This window comes from Ptychodera flava, chromosome 21, assembly GCF_041260155.1.
Source record: "Ptychodera flava strain L36383 chromosome 21, AS_Pfla_20210202, whole genome shotgun sequence".
NCBI lineage: Eukaryota > Metazoa > Hemichordata > Enteropneusta > Ptychoderidae > Ptychodera > Ptychodera flava.
This window is the reverse complement of record NC_091948.1, coordinates 29,068,209-29,076,717: the sequence shown is the minus strand read 5'-3', so window position 1 is coordinate 29,076,717 and position 8,509 is coordinate 29,068,209. Positions and strand designations below refer to the sequence as shown.

The 8,509-nt window shown below is 36.1% G+C and overlaps 1 protein-coding gene across 1 annotated transcript in view; it reads right to left on the bottom strand.

Annotated features, from left to right (window-relative positions):
• Positions 1-3,067: 3,067 nt before the first annotated feature.
• LOC139121941 (E3 SUMO-protein ligase PIAS1-like) overlaps positions 3,068-8,509 on the bottom strand; it is a 37,049-nt gene continuing 31,607 nt past the window's right edge. The window contains exons 13-14 of the transcript XR_011549370.1: positions 3,524-8,372; positions 3,068-3,369 (exon numbers count right to left, since the gene is read on the bottom strand). The gene's annotated coding sequence lies outside the window, so the exon portion shown is untranslated. The remainder of the gene's footprint in view (positions 3,370-3,523; positions 8,373-8,509) is intronic.

The window sequence follows — 8,509 nt, the reverse complement described above, 5'->3', positions numbered from 1 at the left end:
CTTGTTATCACCGCTATATGAACAACATACACAGACTTTCAACTTCATTAACACTTTCATATTTTGGCATATACTATTCATCAATTGTCTGAGCTTGTGTTTAGAGAGTGCCAGTCAAAGTGCAGACTGGGTATACAAACAGCATCATCACGTGGGTCAAACTGAAGGAAAATTTTTCTCTTTACTGTAATCATTGAAAATCCAAGGGAGGGGAGCATTTCTCTCTGTGTGACTTTCTTTTATGACTGTTTACAAAGTTTCAGAGGCTCTAAAGTGCTATGTCAGCTATAATGTGAACATCAATTATTGAAGTTCAGAAAGTTTTTGATGAAAAATAAGAGAGTACAGTGTGATCTTTAGAACATTCTGTTAATTATTGTTGAATTATACAGGAACTTTCATAAATCTTTATTTCTTTTCAAGAAAATTATTCACTTTCGTAAGCTCTTACTAGTTATTACATTTCATGGGAGAAATAAACTCACCTGTACATGCAGACATTACAGTGAGCACAAGAACTAAATGATGACACTGATTAAACGGAAACATGGAATTTAAAATATATACAGTACAAAAAGCATGGCAGTTGATAATACCAGTATTGATAAAAAAAAGGAAGTCGATAAAAAAACAATCAATGAAATTTATGTTGTCTTAAATATAATTCAGCTGCTTTTCAAAGGAGTTCATGGCAGTTCCTGATAAATCATACAGATTAACACCATGGTACTCAGTGCTAATAATTGTGAGCATAAAATGATTAATTTTTACATCAACATGAATTGATTTGACGAATAACAAAGTGCGTGAAAAACAAACCATCAGGGACTGGTAATGGGCATACTTCAGGGAAAAAATACTAAAAGATCAATTATTTTGAGAAAGAATAAATACACAGTTGCAAAAATAAACCTGGTTATTTCATGTTTGTCATTGATTATGCCATTGATGGCTTACGCCTTTTATCAATAGTTACATCTGATATTGTGGTGCTACAACAGCACTGAGTGGTTATTACCTTTCTTGATTTCAAAAAATGGTGTTATTGTCATGTCTGTGTTTGATCTGAGAACAAATGTTAACCATAAGTCACAACAAAAATGTATCAACTTATTCTGTGCCATCATGGAATAATACATTGTACCAAATTAGGAATTAATAATTTTGAATACAATTGCACCATTTCAAGCTAATGAATTAAGAAATCAATGTACTATGAAATTTACATAGGATTTCCCCATATAGTAACACTTGTAATGCAAAAGCCTAATTAACAAACATGACATGCACTCTTCTTGGTATATGGACAGTGACTTAGCAAGCTAAAACATAAAGTTCATGAAGATGATGTGTCATTATCCAGAGAGAATCAGAGCAATATAATTCTTTGTTTTAGTATTAGCTACGTCTACACCTTAACCTTGTTGCTTTTGAACATCAAAACAGCTCAATACTACTGTTCTCTTGTCATTGCAGTTCAATCACATTACTTAGAATCAAGAAGAAAATATTCAGCAAAAATCATACTTCTTCTGCAAGTTAAAAACTTTGTAATCGTTTACTGGTCAACATTTTTGTATAATATCTTTTAAAAGGAGTATGCTTAGACAGGCACTATGGGATGAAAAACCAACTCAGGCTTTTAGGATAAATTTTTAATCATTGACGACCAAATTCCCTGATGGAATTAGCATATCAAACATATGAACTGCTGAATGTCAATTCACTGTTTTCACATGATGTATTATTATCATAGCTTTCTTGTTATTGTTGATCTGATCCTATCAAAGTCTCTGTGAATACATTTAATTACCATAAAGATTGTACATAATAAGTGTAATATCCCAGTCTGTTTCTTCATCATTTGTTATTGGTTCTACATGAACCAAGCAAGAAATATGCAAATGTGTATGTGGTATTTCATAAAAATAATGTTTTGGACCATTTGTGAAACAAACTTTTGTGATGAATTCAGCAACATTTCTATATTAAAGATTCAAACTCACAATCTACAGCACTGTAACCTAGTCCCTTTGCTGAAAAGTCAGCAATAGCTACTAGGTTATCATATCCCATTGCTAGCAAAGGTGGTTCAATAACTGAAAGTTGTTTCAATTTTGGCCAGGACCACTCCACACAGCTGCAAATCAATGTACACTAGCACTACACACAACAAACTCAATCAATGCGATAAAAACATTGCCAAAACTGGGCTTCAGATATTATTCAGTGTAATAAAATGCAATTCTCAATTTACAATTTCATGCTGGCTAGTTACAGCAATTCATGAAAGTTGTTGAACAGTAAAATAGTAAAATTCTCGTACTCACTGAACATTATAGTCATAAAATATAATCCGGAGTTGAAATACACTGCAAAACTCAATGAGTTCTCAACAAGTTGATTTGAACAATAAAAAAACTTTATGGCACTTCTCACCAGTGAAATATAAAAAAGCTTATGAAAATGCAACATCATAGATAAGTTGAGAAATGAAAATATTGATAAATTTCAAGCCATTGAACAAGAACTCTTGTCATTCTTCTGTGACTAATGTGATTTTGTGTACTCTAGCTAATCTGCATGAATAGAATTCATGTTTCAATATTCACATACTCATGGTATGCAATTTACACATTTGAAATTCATATTTGGTATGTACTGCAATTGCTATACTGTTGAGGCAATATACCGGAATTTTCTGAGAGTACGCCCAGGGCCGTTAAACAGAAAATGGCTACATTGTCTGCTTCACACCTGTAGCTAAATAACGGCCCAGGGCCGTAATTCGGTAAAAATTTACCGCCAATTAACTAAAAATAAAGGAGTTATTTTATCACTGTTGATCACAAAACCAAAAATAAATGACGGTAGAACGCTGCAAAACATCCACTCATTTTTTTCTCGAGAGTTTTGTTTTCTTTTTCGTCATTGTGCGCTACAAATTCTAACAGATCCATCTTCAACAAAAAGGACACAATGTTGCAATTTTCTGATGCATCATACAATAACAAACTGACACTCATGCACTCATTCACGCACGCATAAAACTAAACTGAACCCAAGATACGATCAAGATTTCTTTTATTTGTATATCAACACAAATTGCAATAATAATTATACACATCTTTTTGGAAAATAAAATCACACATGGAAAAATAAATTACGAGTCAGGTAAAATAACGCATGGATAATCAACGCGCAACCGTGACAACACAAGGTCCCATTTAGCTGTGGGTCCATAGCTGTGGTGTTTTCAGACGGGATTCATGCCTTTTACGGGCTGGTTTTGACTTTTACGATTTTAACCCCGCCACCACAGCTATGGGATATTCCATAGACTAGCGTCCATGTTCCGCCACAAGCACCCTTTGCGGTAGCTGTGATATCGCAGCGGTACTTGTGGCGTGTATCGAACGCGATCGGGTCATTGAGGTCATCGCCACATCGACTGTGGCGATGACCTCAATGACCCGATCGCGTTCGATACACGCCACAAGTACCGCTGAGATATCACAGCTACCTTTGCGGAAGTTTGCTCGACGATATTTCGAAATATTTTCCATCCAAATTACAAATTGCCAACACTCATTGACAGCTTGGTTATTAGGGACTAACCAGACCAGAAGTCCGCTCAAAATTCACTGAAATATCGCCTTTTTTTCTAAGTTTGCCCGACATGACTACACGGAGACCGCCATTTTGCTAGCGTAAAACTGTTGGTCGAGGATCCCTGCAGTACGTCACTACAGTGACGTAGCGGTGACTTCTCAACTTCTAAAACAAACTGAGAGATTCTTCGTGTGATATCGATGACCATCGTTCGTCTTATGGACATTCCCAGTCTCACAAAACTGAAACCAAACTTTTACTTGGGGGGTGGGGGAAAGTTCAGTCCTAGGATCTATGATTATTCGTGGCGCGCGGATGCTGGCCGTAATCTCTTGGTTCGTGTTCAGAAGTTGAGAGGTCACCGCCTACTACGTCACTGTAGTGACGTACTGCAGGGATCCTCGACCAACAGTTTTACGCTAGATTTTACTTGCCAATAACAAAAAAGGAAAAACCTTTTTAAATTTTTATGTAGACATTTTTTTTTTATATATGCCTCTATGGTTTGTCGAACGCATTCAAATTTAAGCAAAGAAAATCATCGATCAGATTTTGATGTGTGCACGTGTTCTGAGGTTGACCTAGTTTGTAAGTGTGACAAGTTAATCAAAGTAGTCGAACTTGTGAAAATAGATACAGTGTTTCACATTCGTTGCACGCAAAGAGGTCAATAATCGTAAACAATTGTGGATCATACCATTTCTACTAGGGATTACTACTACTGTTACGTTTGTGAATGCAACAAATTTACGCGAAGAAAATCATCAGATTTTTGTATCAAAGCGAAAAAAACCTGAAAAGTAATGATGTACATTAAATAAAAAAATAATGAAACAGAGTTATTTTTTATGATAGTCATTTTATTTATTTCATGATCCCCATCGTGCAGAATGGAAAATTCCTGGCTCCTGCTTCATCTGTCAATCATTGTCGGCATTGTGTGGCAAACTCTAACGTTGACTTTGCGTTCTTCTGGATCATTCCACCTGCATTTTAGTAGCATAAATAGGGGGATACGGACATATATCGCCGAAGTAATTATCTTAGAAGTGTAACTTATTTTATTTTGTACGCTATATAAAACTTTTTGACCTTTGCGTAGGTAATTTTTTTCAAGGGGAGTCAAGTTGAAATGCCGTAGACAAAGGTTGAGATGAAATTTAAAATTCTTAATAACGGCCCACCCCCAAATAACCGCCCATGGGCGGTTATTCGTGTGGGCGTACTCTCAGAAAAATCCGGTATATGTTGATTTGTACAATTTTTAAATAAACTTCTGACAAAGAAAGTTGAACAGTCATCTTATAATAACTCACTTGCTAAAATTTTAAAAGAATGTCAATCTTTCCAACTCGAGAAAGACATAATACATGTATTTTAAACATATATAAGCTTAGATATTTTCAATAACGTGCATAAAGAGCAGATATTTTTTGACAACCAAATCATATTGGAGTGTAACATGAAGTATCATAAAAGTTATATCTTTACATCAATTTACAGTCAGCTGATCAATAAATTGCTTTATGGATGTATTGATGTATTGATAATTATCAAATGATATGATCAAACTTTGTTGAAGTTTTCTAACTCGGCAAATAATACTAGCTAAGAAATGTTGAAGACAGTATTTATATCAACAACACAACAAGATGTCTTGATGAACTCTCAAGTTTTTCTAGTGACAAAATGAACATGAGCCGGTTGACTTACTGCTGAAATCACTGATGTGTTCAAAACGTCAAAACAAAGGCCCAGCCGCCAGCGCGTCTTACCGCAAGATATTCCCAGCTGTCACTCAACTTGTCAAGTGAAAACATCGACCCGCCAAACTCAAAAGATCGTGGCGCGAAATAGAAAAGTTCTACCCGCCAGAGCAAATCTGTTAAACCACGCTCCAATTTTGACCTCAAATTTCACGATCAACAACTTTCTCAGACGTTGTTCAGACATCGTGGTCCTGTCGACTGGCGCGGCCGGCGGACATTCTGTCGTTCATCTTTGAAAATTGAAAAAATTGTGAGATGATGAACAGGATTTACCCGAACAGAACATCGACACGCCGCGGGAGAAACAACTAGAAGCATGGCTCGTAATCATGGACTATAGGACTTTGTGAAATATGCAAGGACTGGAAATCAAAGAACTGGATTTTGTTTGAGTGTTGTTCAGAAAAAAATTCACATATTCATCTCAGTTAGCAATATTCTCATCGGTGAATTTCTCATAGGCTACTGGCGTCAGTTTTTAAAAGTCCATTCCCAAACTGACCATCGGCTTCTCACACATCGTGCGACGGCACTGGTTGAGACATCTTCTGCACTATTGCCATATTCGTCATTTTCTTTTGCTTTGTTTTTCTTTGAGAGATATCTAACACTTGACACGATACAAAGCGTTGCCATTAATTTCGTAACCCACGATCGCTGAAACGGAACTTTTCGCCACCTCTCTGCATGACGAGAAAATCGCCAGTAACTTTATCCCCACCACGCAGTAAGATTTCCATTACAATCCTGCAACTTGGGCAAGATTGCCTTTCCACTCCTATATCTCCGTTTGAGCCATTAGGGTATCATAGGACGAAGGTAAATTAACCAGCAGAGATTTGGTTCAAGTCGGTGAATTTTCGAAAATAAAATGATCTGTAAAAGTTCATCGTGTAAAATTTGGCAGCCCAGGTCAGGTTTACGTAGCGATCAAACGCGTTTTAGTCTGTGCAGCTACAGTGAGTGCCGGGTGAAACTTCCCTGTATCGCGTTCACCCCACTCAATGCGTTCATAATCATATCCTACTCACACGTTTCACTTGAAAACAGAACACAAATCATTGCATTCCAAGCGATCATCCAACTCACACGATCACAAATCATGAACTTGAACCAAGTCTAGTAAACCAGTAAGCAAATCAAGAGAAAAGCTGTGCACAAACACGCTTCAAACACAGCGTAAGTGTGCGGTGGTCGGCGTTCAGAAGGTGGGCGTGGTTTTATGTTTTTGGTCTGGGCAGTCAAACTTTTCTGTTTCGCGCGTCGATGTTTTGAGTGTGGCGGGTTCATGTTTTCGGTTGACATGTTTTCTGACAGCCGGGAAAAGTTGTGGTCAGACGTGCTGGCGGCAGTGTCTTTGTTTTTACGTTTTGAACACATTAGTGATTTCAGCAGTAAATACAATTATGCCTTCCTGATGGAAGGTAAAAACGCAAATTTCTACTGTACAGACATCAATGTATTGGTACCTATTGATAACATCATGATGAGCTTTATTTTTCTGATGATTTTAACATGGTTTTAACAATCACTTTAAAACTTGTGACCAGTTTGACTGTTGAGGAGTCAATTCATGTCATATAACATGGAATCCCCAGCTATCTGGTGCTCATTATTTCCTGAGGTATGCAAAATGCATTTGTGAACATTCTTTTAGTATCAAATGACAGTAAGCCATTATCGATGGTGGCAGGAATATATTCATCAGCCAAAATCATGTACTAACTATACCCTAGCGCTTAGACAAAAAGAATTAATTTACAAACACTGTGTACATTTTTTGCAAAGATATTTTAAGAGTATCAAATGAGGCGATAAATACAAAAAGCTAGCATTTCCATCGTTGATCATTGATGCCTGATGTCAAAGATAGAATTCACTCTAAGAATTGATAATATTGATCATTGATAGTTGATGTAATTAATAACATTGATCAATACGTGAGACTAGTATTCTCATTGCCACAAAGCTTTCATTGACTTTGAATTGACAAAATTTCAAAGCTAGTAAACAGCTATTAAGTAAAGCAAGAAAAACAACCACTTTTGATCAGAAAGTGAGAAACCTAGTTGAACAGATAAAATCTTATGTACATTTCCTTTTACATAACAAACAAAACAATATATATGGCACATTGTTTTCAAAAAAAATTACTGCTCTGAGTTAAAAAGGTAATATCCCTTTCTGAATATGATTTGAACAATTAATTGAAAGGTGCTAATTTATGATAGCACCAACAAGAATTGAAAAAGCATAAATTGATTGGCAAGTTTGGTATTAATACAGTAATGTTATACTCATTGCACATCTTAATTCTTGACAAAAAGTCAACTAGTCCATCACTGAAGTGATGAAAGCTTCCACTAGTTGAACACTTAATGAGACAGTGACATTTTTGTGACCAAAACTTTTCTCAACTCTTTGTTATACAGAAATTCCACAAATCAGTCCATATTTATTAATTTTCTCGTTTTCATTGTTTATGAACAATACTATGATAGTGTCCAAATATTATTTCACATGCAAATCTGGGTATATCAGTCATTTGCTTAAAAACTTTCACATGCAATTGTGTATTCATCATTGTGGCCACATTACATGACACTCCAATTGTGCTTTACAAATAGCTCATACAGCTGCAATCCACATGAAGAATTTATCTCTGGGTAAAAAGTACTCTGAAAACATCTTGAATTCTGTTTATAAATATATATGTACGCTGCCATTGATTCAACTTCAGCTGCAATGTAGTGTTAGCACGACCCAATATAATGGGTCAGTAAAGTAGGATCACCCTCTTGACTGCCACGAAGTTCTCAGTGGATGCAAAGTCCGAGCATTGGTCCACACTGACAACATCACCTGCACTGTCCAAAGACAAAAACAGCGTTGTTTGAGTCAGGTAACCAATTGCTGTCATTGTCAATCCAATGGAATGATGTCAACATTGCTAGTCCCGTTAATAACATCATTTGCATTAAGCACTGGGAGCTGAAAAAAAAAAGGAAAAAATATCAACAAATAAGAACATTACACAGGTATGTGTTGTATGGGTAGAGATAGTTTGACCCACTCACAAGAAGCCTGTACGATGAGAGCTTCCATAAGCTGATGATAATCAGATATTT